We start from the raw sequence: 11,897 nt of genomic DNA, 5'->3' as shown, positions 1-11,897 counted from the left end.
AAGAGGACATTTATAGTTTTAAACATTTTTTATATTTGTACGTACATAATCTAACAAAAAACATGAGTTGTGGACAACACAATATTCCTGAAAATTGGACAGAAAATGGGATTAGTATTTTTTATATATAGTTCTTCGACAGCTGTGTGTTACAATTTAAACATAATTTAAAATGATAACTCGGCTGAAGGAGAATGGTACGAGTTTTCTGGCAGCAAATAACGCAAAGAATCGGTGCATCACATTCAAAACTCGGTTCTTCTAAAGTATTATCTTCTTGGTCTATTTCTCTGATTTGATCCGCTTCAGAGAGTTCTAGAATACTTGATTCTTCAGTCAGTTTTTGTGTTCATTTGTCATTTGGTTAAGAAAATATTTAATGGATACGATTTTCTTACCCAATTTTACTAATGCCAATTGAGTTGTAGCTTCCATAAACTTTTTTTCCAAAGCTCAAAAATTTTAAACATCCCGTTTTAGCCGATCCTCATCCAACAGGATGTCCAAAAAATTACAATGTTTGAACAGTTTCCCGCTGAGATGACTGCTGTAACCTTCTATTGCGCTGGTTGTTCGCATTGAAGAATCATAGACGGATATGACTGAAGGAGTTTTCTTATATTTAAATTAATTTATTTATAACCTCTGGTATATCAAATATTTGCAGTACAATAATTTAAGTTTACCTTCTCTATCTTTTGTCGTCTTAAATATAACACAAACTTCTAAAAAATTATCTCGCAGTTCTTTTTGAAAGGAGGGTCATTTGCTTTTAAGCTCAAGTAATCAAACCCCAGGTATATATCTTGTGGCCTCAACAGCGGAAGTACCAAAAATGTACGGAAAAGTCTATTCGCGTGTTTTTGTCCATGGATTGTACATTGTACAAACGGGGAAATTTTCTTCGAACAGCTTGGTAAAAATTGAACCCACAAGCTGTAAGCCATGCCCTTGGAAACACTTTTTGCAAAATATTTCCGATACAAACGAACCAGGTTTGAACTGAAACAAATTTGCCTCTGTATATTGTAAAACATGGTGGTAAGGGGATTCTGATTTATGACTCATGACCACATATATGAACCTATAAACCTGGTATCGGAGTATCTTTGTTCATATACGACTAAAATAAAAATTTAGGCAATGAATGTTGTTTTTTTCTTTAAGCTAAACCTATTAAATTTCTGTTAAGGTTAAGAAAATTTTCAAGTTGCAAATTGACACATTGTGATATGTCGCAATTCTCAATGTTTATGAAATAGACCCCAGAAATGTCTGGTAATTTGTTAAAGCAATTGTTACACCACGTCATCGTCACTTTCAACTTTCGTTCACAGTGGCAATCCTTTATAAAAATAGATCCAATGTGCTTTTAACACAGTTCCCTTTTAACTCGATCTTGCCAAAGAGTTCAATGACTCCTACTATACTTCGGATTGATAGTGTAAACGATTTTAAGAGCACTGAAAATCCTTAACATACATAAATTCGAGGCCCGGATTGAAGGGATATCCTTCACTGCTAATGCCTTTTCATTAGTCTTATTGTACATGCCTCTTCTTCTAGTGAATGGCGAACAGTATTTGTCCAGCCTGTCCCTAAAAATGACGTTTCTTCTTACCCCTCTTTTTTAGGTAATGCCAAACACTGATTATATCCATCAGCGAAAGAAATATCTTGAAGAATGAAACTACTTAATGATAGTATGTTTATATTTCCAATGGCGATTCGATAATTTATATGTACTGTGAAAAATATCTTTACAAGGTTATGGAAAAAGTAAGATTATTATACTTTACATTTCAAAAATATTTGGCAACATTTCAAACCAAGCTAAAAAAGCTTGCTTTTAGTATTAATGAATCTCTTCTTCTTTCAATTTGAAAATACCTTTCTAACCACTCAACCCAAGTTTTACAAATATTTGATGCTTTTCTAAGTATAAAAATCACAAAATGAATGCTAGTGTACCTCAGGGCTCTGTTTTGTCTCCTATTCTCTTAATTATATATATTTAAATGATCTCTTTTCTGTAACTTCTTATACATTGAATTGTTTCGCTCACCTCAGCGTTTATATTCGTTTCCTTTCGATATGAAAATTTTGAATTTCAACAACATTGTCTAATAGGAAGTTATTAACCGTGTAGAATTCAATATTTCAAAGATTTTCAGTACTCGGTATGTTTATCATCCGACAATACTCACATAATCAACAATAATTCTAATATTCTTACAACATGTAGACTAGTTGCCTCCCCCCCCTTTCAAACAAACAATTCAAAAGTAATACTCAAACATCAAGTATTGCCCTAAAAAGTTTACGCTTGAAACCAATTTCTGTCGTAAGCAATTGGAGTGTGTATATTTTATGGGCTGATAGGTTTTGAACTTTGATTGAGTGCCAAACGAGGAATATGGCTGATTTCAAGGACCTTATCCCAAATTGAAATAAGATATCCCTAAAAAACTTACCAGATCCTCCTCAGTGTACCTCAGGCTGAAAACCTGCACGTGTTATGGTACCATGTGAAAAAATGCATATCATTTGTCATGTAATGAATATACACGAACTCAAGCTACTTACATATTTCAATCACTAAATTCAACTCATAAACCGTATTATTTATCCCTTAATAAGAATCCTACCTACCGTTTTACCTCGATAATGTGTTAAGGACGAACAAGAACAAAAAAGTTTGAACAAAAAGGTTTCACATATACACAATGAAGCAAAATCAGCTCACTGCTTGGTTTTAAAAGGTAAAATAGAGACTTATGTACAGTACAGTATTTCCATCTAATACGATGTAAGGTCGGAAGGACGATGACTACGACGACGACGACGATGACGAGTAGCCTACCTTTATTAAAACAGCAAAAACATGAAAAGCGTCTGCCTGGAGCTACACGACTACACACATTTGTATATTCGTTACGCAGCTTCTATACAATAGAGAACAGTGTACAGGTAAGGTACTAGGAAGGCATAATGTATGTACATGAAATATCATTTTCCTTTTCGTATAAAAAGGCCTCACCCTTTCAACTAAAAGACCGAACATTGAAGCGCAAATAAAATTCTAGGAGAACAAAAAATGTCTGGCTGGTAGGAAAAAGTTTTGTTTTTGTTGTTGTTAATATGAAAGCCATTGACGCCACCATCATATCATAGAGTTTTGAACAGGATGAAGCGACAAGTGCACCAACAACATCAAGTTCCTGCGATGCATTACAGTTCATACAAAAAAAGGACACAAAAACTCGAGTCATGTTGTACTCTGTGGCACACGTCATATTGAAAAGAACGCAACACTTTAAAGAGGATGAAACAACAACAACAAAAACAAAATTCTACTAAATATAAACCAACTGCTTTTTTACAGGGTCCTCATATGGTTCAAGGCATCATCGTTTGGGTATTACAGGATGTGTCAGAAAAAAATATACAAATACAGGCTCACATAAGTTTGTACTGTACGAGTATACTGTGACGCCTGACCCAATTTGTTAATCTTCCGGTTTTGTATGTTTTGTGTTTTTGTGTGCACATTACTTGAATTTCAAAATGGGGTTTTCTATACTTTGAGGATGTAAGCTTATCGGAAACAAAATTGCTAACAAACATTTAGAGAAAGGGAAAGTGTATGATAATGATATTTACTCAAAATCAAGCTTATTTACGGACTTTAATTTATTACCTTTACAAAGGAAGATATTTAAAGTTAATTTTTAAATAGTTTTTATGTGACAAAATTTAACAAAAGCCAAATCTAGAATTTAAAACAAGAATTGTCATTTAAAAATAATCTTTTTTTTACGTTCCGTAAAGTTGGAACACCACAATCGAACTTCGAAGTTCTAATGATGCAGGAATTTTTTGCGACTTGGTTCAAAAATCCGTCACCCCTTAAACTCTTAGTGATCTCAACTTGGCGTCAAGCTGAAAAAACTACAACGAAAGAATTGAAAATTCTTTAAAAATTAAATTAAAAAAATTTGTAGCTTTAAACTAAATTTTATTTTAAAGCGTCTGTTTCCCGAGAGGTATATGTTTTTTTTTGTTGATAAATTGTGATATTCGTTTATAGGATTGATGTTACGGAAGTGTGCTAGCTGATTAAGGATATACCAGAAAAAAAGAGGGTGAGCTTCATTTAACGCGCACCTTTCATGCCTTCCGAAGTCTCCACGAAAATTCCCTTTTAAATCCTGTAGTCGTCCTCTCTGTAATAAACACGTGTCTCTTTCTATCTTAACTAATCGGCCGTTCTCCTTCATCTGAAATTTCTCAGCAACGTTGTTTCTGATGAGTTCAGAAAAAAGATCTGTTTGTTTTTTTTATTTTTATGGTGGACTAAGTCATTTTCGCAACAATATGAAAGACTCTTTTTGGGCTGATAAGTTCGCGGAACTCCCCAATCTTCACTTAGTATTGGCGGTGAATCAGTGTGATTGGTAGTTTAAACGCAACAGTTCCCCTCTGGTTTTAAAAATTGCTTACGCCCATGTCGTCATTTAACTGTCTATATTCATAGTGGGCATAACGTCTTCCATCCAATCCTATATGTCTGATTCAAGTAACTTGATGAAAGCTCAAAAGTCGAGTCCACTCTTGAAAAAATTGAGATTTTCGAGAAAACAGATGTCTAAGGTTAGAAATCTGATGGGTAAGCAAAAGGTTTTTCAATTGATGCGGTTAAATTTTGGCGCCTCGTGGTTGCCATTTTGTTTTGGTGAAATCTGTCCAATCTTTTGTTTATTATTCAGTTGCTTGTGCCAAATCATCATCGCAAGCAACACGCTTTAACAGCACGTGCAAATGATAAAACTTTAATATCAAAATGAGTGTTCGTAACCGCAAAAGACGCGTATTGTGTCCGTTTTACGATAGTGGTGGCTCTTCACAGTCGACTTTTTAACGTTTGGTGGCCAAATTTGAGACGACCGGCTCAGTAAACAATCAGCCAATACCCGTTCGTTCAAGGAACGCAAGATCGGCCCGGCCGAAAACATCGCTGAGTGGGTACAGCAGAACCCGAGACAGTCTATTTCTTGTCCTGCGCGTGCACAAGAACTCGGCCTTTCGCAGACTTCAACTTGAGGGATTTTGCATCGGGACTTAGGCCTACACCCGTACAAGATCTTATGACCCAGACCATAGACAACGCTGTCCATTTGTTTGCTAAATGGGGTTCGAATCGTTTAGAAGAGGATCCCAATTTTGTGACTAGGTGCATTTTTGGATGAATGGCTGTTGCCGTATATGGGACGTTTGGTGTGGATTTTTGGCCTGCGGTGGCGTAATTGGTACGTACTTCTTTTAAAAATGACGTAAGTGGGCGGTCACCGTAAACAGCGAGCGCTGCATAACGATAACAACTAATTGCTTATGGCTCAAATTAAACCATATGGCCCAAGAAGGTCATGCGATTTGACCCTGCTAGAATTGATCATGTGGGGTTTCTTGAAGTCTCAGGTCTATGCAACGAAACTACAATCTACCAATGTTCAATGAATATAACACAGGCCATCGCTCAAGTTTTGCCAAATCTATGCGAAAGAGTCATTAAAAATTGTACCACTCGGATCCGTGCCATAATTCGATACATGTCAATCAAAAAACATTTTTCACTGTTGAGTATTTTTTTCTGAAACTAGCCTAATATTCACTTAGCAGATTGTTATCTTGAACCCATAGCGTAAGTCTTTCTAGAATCGCACCATTAAAGATCATGAGGGATAGGTAAGATTATTTCCGTTTTTTCCACATTTGCTGTTTCATACATCATTTTCGTTTGTTTTGATTATTTTGACTAACTTAAGCAACCTGAACGATTTTTTCTTAGCTGCTTTACATTCTCTATCAAACTATGGGTACCTCCAGTTCTTTTACTTACGGTTTGTTTCGACTTGTTTGACACATGCAACGAATAACTCAGGACCACACTTATCGACTGAATTGGATCGTCGTTCGTTTACAAGACTCAGATTTGTGTCAAGGTTTTTTTTAATATGACATTCAAAAAAAGTTTCTTCCACTGAAGCTTCCGTAAAAGTTTTAAACTTTCGTTTTGTTGTTCTGAGTATTTGGTGAAATCACCACTGGCGCGGCGGCGAGTTGTTCCAATGTAAAGTCATTTGTGTACTCAAGCCATTTTCCAAGTAAAAGGCAGTAGTCTGTTGTGGTCTGTGGAGTTGACAGTTCTTCCCAAAATGATAAAGTTACCTTGTATTCAATCACATTATAATTGTTAAAACTCCATATTGCATCCTCCCGACAGCACTGACACAAATTTAAAATAAATAACAATTACAATATAAAATAAAACAAGCAAAAAAATAAATTATTAAACTATACGATAAAGACATTTATATCACAGCTTAATTTTAAGGTACTTGATGTTAAAGTGCTACAGCATAGTGAAAGCTAAATTTTTATAGTACTCCTTCTAGCAAAAGTGGAACTCGCAGATACTGCGGATGTCATCCGACTTTAGCTCTTTATCAATTAATTCAACCAGATCTGCATTTTACGCAATTGTGGACAAAAATGGGAGAAAACTTATATAAATTGTTTAATCAATTGGTAAACAGGTAACTTTATGATAAAGACATTTATATCACAGCTTAATTTTAAGGTACTTGATGTTAAAGTGCTACAGCATAGTGAAAGCTATGCTGTAGCACTTTAACATCAAGTACCTTAAAATTAAGCTGTGATATAAATGTCTTTATCATAAAGTTACCTGTTTACCAATTGATTAAACAATTTATATAAGTTTTCTCCCATTTTTGTCCACAATTGCGTAAAATGCAGATCTGGTTGAATTAATTGATAAAGAGCTAAAGTCGGATGACATCCGCAGTATCTGCGAGTTCCACTTTTGCTAGAAGGAGTACTATAAAAATTTAAAAAGAAGTAAGTTGATTTAGAACAACTGAGTAACTGCAGGTGTATCCCGAATAGTGTTGACGCAAACCCAGGGTTATCGATACCTAGCCTACCTTCAAAAGACGGCATTCAGCAGTCGATATTACCCTCTATTTTGTATACAAACTTAGAATCATATTTTCTCGGATTGGAGTGCATCAAAATGATCCGGACTTTTAGCTAAATAAGCTGAATTGGTGCCAAGAATGAATGTTGAAATTCTTCTGCATCATCAAGGTGCCACTGTTTTTACGGCTTTTATGAGGTTAGTGTTATTTAACCTTACGCTTACATCATGAATTAGTTATAATTATTCATGGTTTGTTTGAAGCCGGAATCGGAAAATATTAATGTTAACAACTTTTTTTTTTCAAACTCGTTATTTCGGACTGTCTTGAAAGGATGATGACAATTGGTCACAGTGATCTAGTAATTTAATACCCTTTTACTTTTTAATTTTAGACTTAGTTACAGACAGCTTCTATGCCAATGAAAGGGGTGGACCTATAAATTTTGAAAAATAAGAAAAACCATACAATCTTATGACGTTATTGACAAAATTAGCGATACCAGAGCCATTTTGTCACGTTTAAAAAGTAATTCAGTTCCTTGATTTGCATCGCTGATAGTTTGAAGATTAAAAAATTAGAACTAGCCAGGGCGGATCGTCGATCCAACCCACGTAAAGATGGAAATCTCAAACTCTTGAGAACAGCCACAAATGATCATGGAATACTTCATGAAAAGCGTATATGGTTTGTCAACCATAGCCATTGCTGGCTGATATCGTTTTCTATTGTAAATGTCGATCTTAATTATTTAATTTATTCAATATTAAAATTAAACTTCTTCTTCTAAGATTTGTTTTTGTTAAGTAGTTCATAGAAGAAGAGGTCCTAATATTATTCCTTGTGGTATGCCATTTTGTGTTGTGAAGAGATTACACAAACTGTTTTCTACGTTTTACGAATGAAGAACAAACTTGCAAATACAAAATATGATTTTAAGCTTTCTTGAATTAATAAGTGATTCATTTTTATTAGATTCTTTGAAATCGACACCTTTTAAGGATTATTTTCTATTTCTCAAAAATAATATCCCTTAAGGATCAACTATCAACTAACAAATTGGAGGACATCTTTGAAGCTTAAATTAATGATGAAACATATCACAACTATAAATCCACTTTGATAAAACAACTTTATCATTTGCAGATTTTGTTGAACGTAAAATCCACTCAAAAAACTCAAGCTTTCTAAAATCACAGTTCGGAAATCCTTATTGTACGACCCCTTACTCAAATCTAATACATGTGGTTTCACTTGAAGCGTGAATGCTATTTGTAAGTTATTAATAAGTAGACAAGTTTTGTTTTAATAAATTTTTGTCTGGCTTTTTGAGATTTTCCAGATCAGTGGAACGTACTTACTAAGCTGTCTAGCATTATTAGAGCTTCTAATCCCTTTTATGAACATGAACAAATCCTTTAACTGGTGATGTAAAATTATGTATTAGTTTAAATTCCATTGAAATATGCGTAAAACTGCGAAAATCAATAATTTATTTTACAAAAATCATACTTATAACCCTTAGGGGAAGAGGGGGCACTCATACAACTTATAGACGATAATTGACTTTAGAATAAATTTTAAATAATGTTTTTTTAACTTTTTTGCCAGAGGTCTGGGTTCAATTGCTGATGCTACGCTTTTTTGTGGATTTGGCTCCTGCGTGATTAATTGACAAATTCTTCTCCCAAATAAGCTTTCCGGATTCACCATAAAATCTGTTGCGGCCTCCCATATACCTGGTAAGCTTATATTAAAATGGATTCCAAATATCCTTTTTTCTGTTGTTCTTTTAAAGACTGATATTTCAATCTTTTTCTTAGTTAAATAAATTTATATAAATCGGAAAACTTTACGTGGTCCTCTATGCCCCATTCTCCTCTACGTGTCCTTCCGTAGTTACTCTATACACTTTAATCATGCCCTTGGCTGCAACGCATAACAAGAAGTCATTGAAGTTTCAATAAACTCTTAACCAAGCCTAACCAACATTGATCATTGTTCATAATACATTTCAATGTACATTATGTTCATATAGTCCTTTTCTAACAACTATTTGTACAACCTCTTAACAGACTCAATGTTTTTTTTTAAAGCATATTCCGTTACATTTATGCCTAAGAATTCTATTATTATGTACGTGCTAACTTCTATGATGTTGAATATTGAATTTTATTGTTGTTTTATGAACAAGAAGGAGCGGAATGAGACTTTACGATGCTGCTTGGTAATGATTTAAGGACGAATGACTATTACCAACTACATTTGTAAATAAACTGAATGTGTTGTTTAACAATTGACATCAAATCGAGGAAATGATTGCGTTCGTTGGTGCTTAGCTGAAGGCGAAAACCTTTCACACACATACAACAAAAGTGCATGCAATTAAATTGATTTTTCCATTCCCAATACTTGCAGTACAAGTGTAGGAGGAAGGTTCTGTAAAGGAGAAGTTATGCTTTCGTAAAAAAACAAAAATAAGAAATATTCCAACTTAAGAATTTAATCAAACAAAGCATCTTGATGGCAAAGCAAAATTGCTATGACAGTCTATTTCTTTTCTCTTCAGTTTAAGATGCATCTTGTATATAGTTATTTTTCATTCAAAGCTATAAGTCTCTTTGGTCCTTTGTTTTCCAGTTTTTCGCGACAAATACGTTCAAAAGAAAATAAGACAATAAAATAGTAATAATTGTCTTTTTCTTAGAAAAAGGATTCTAATAATACCTTCAAGTAAACGTGGCTATGTGACTTTATTAAAAAAGTTGAATTCTTACAATAATATGGTGAAAGTACAAAACAGGGATATTATATTAAAAGAACTCAGAAAACAACAGCGAGTACATTCGACATCTCAGTTAAATAAATGCATTTAATTATACTATACTATGCTCCTACCTATTTTTGCCCTAGAAATGACATCAAGGAGACCCTAAGGTTTTTGTAGTACCTACTACGAGTAAAATAGTCTTTCACACAGCTAACTTGATGTATTGCATTGTTTTAAGATGTTAGCCAGGGTTTATTAGTTTTTATGTGCAATAATATAAAGTGCAGTCATTATACAATTTTGATGACAAAGTATTTTGCATGTACACAATTGTAGTTGAACTCATTCAATTTCTATGCATACATATTATATATGTATAAGTTATGTGAATAGAGAACTTTTGTTGTTAACTAACGAATGTTAATTCCTTTATGACTACATTTTCATCATACTCAAGGGCAATAATGTACTTGGCAAGGAGCAATGAGCAAGGAGCAAGGACAATTAAAAAAAACTTATTTACATTAACTGAATGATAAGGTTCGGTACTTAATGTAGTATTATAAACTTTCAAGGTTTAAGCATCGTATTTATCGTGTGGAACTAGTTGAAATTTACCTTTTTTATTAGTCCTTAAGTATTTTAAGGATATTATGCCACCATATAAGTTTTATACGTATGAGAATAAGCTTGTCAGATTTGAACTGATTTAATTGTCGAAGGGCAAGACCATGCTGAATAATGCCACATAAATGTCAAATTAATGGCTTGACGATAGTTTATATTTAATTAATTGTTATCTTTAAATTCTCATTAGAATGATATTCTAGTCGGTAAGAATTGTTGAATTCTAATTTTTATTTATTTATTTAAAAAAAAAAATCGTTTACAAAGTAGGACATGAGTCTTATAAAGTGTTTCAAGCCTTTAGATTAATTTCAGAATTCGAATAAAAACTATATACCTAAGGCTTCTATTTACATATTTATATGAATAAAATTAAATTCAACATTAATAATTGGCCAAATAGTTGAGTTCCAAAGGCGAACAATATAAATACAAAATCGACGCTCAGTATTTAGAAAATTGTGTCAGGGTAGCAAAAGAACCTTGTTGAATGAGGGATATTCAGCTTTCCGTAAAGATAATCAGGTTGTTGTGTTTGGATGATTTCATGCAGGTAACTCAGAGAGCGAAAGTTTGTGAAATCCGTACCGCAAAAATGGATATGTGATCATAACAACGTAGATTATAAATATAGTGGGCAATATTGTTATAAGCAACATTCAATTTGCAGCAAGTCACACAGTCTTGTTTACAAAATATTTCAAACCCATACAGCACAATTGGTAGCAGACCTTAGAAAGTAGCAGTTTAGTTTTGATCGTGATGAAATTTCGAGTGACTTGAAGAAGACGGAGACTTCCATAAACTTTACCAATTTGATATTTGATATTTATTGATTTAAAAAACAGCTGCAAATCAAGATTGACTTAGAAATAGTTCAGGATATAATACAATTTTTATTAAGAATAATGCAAGTATGCAAACACTTTGTTGAAAACAATTGTAGCAAACTGTTAATAATTAATTAAATAGCAATCAATTAAAAACAAAATTAAAAACTAAAGTCGCAAGAAGAAGAAATTACAATAATTACAAAAAAGTTACCTAATTACAAAATAGTTCCCTCAGTCCATATTTGAGAAATATTCAAAACAAAGTTGATGAAACCTTCTATGTTCCATTCCAGACCTTATGACACTCGGAAGATTATTTCACAGTCTGACAGCATAAACGAAAAATTGCCTCCGTGATGTCAACAAGTTAACCCTGGGTGAGCGCAACAAGATAAAACGATTTGAAGAGCAAAAATCAAGCTTATTATAAAAATAATTTGGTGTCTTGTTAAAAATTAGTTTGAAGAGATGCAAACAACACCGATATTTAAAAAAAGCTTCCAAGTTGCGTTTTAAAAGTTGACGAGCCTGAGACGAAACGTGATCGTATCTTCGGAGGTTGAAAACAAACTAAGCAATAGTATTGATATGAACAATTCTCTGAAGCACAAATCCACTAACATCTGAACACGGCTTGTCGAGCAACTCTGTACGAGCCTACAAGTT

This window comes from Eupeodes corollae, chromosome 1 (assembly GCF_945859685.1).
Source record: "Eupeodes corollae chromosome 1, idEupCoro1.1, whole genome shotgun sequence".
Classification (NCBI taxonomy): domain Eukaryota; kingdom Metazoa; phylum Arthropoda; class Insecta; order Diptera; family Syrphidae; genus Eupeodes; species Eupeodes corollae.
The sequence above is the reverse complement of the archived record's forward strand: the minus strand, read 5'-3'. Positions refer to the sequence as shown.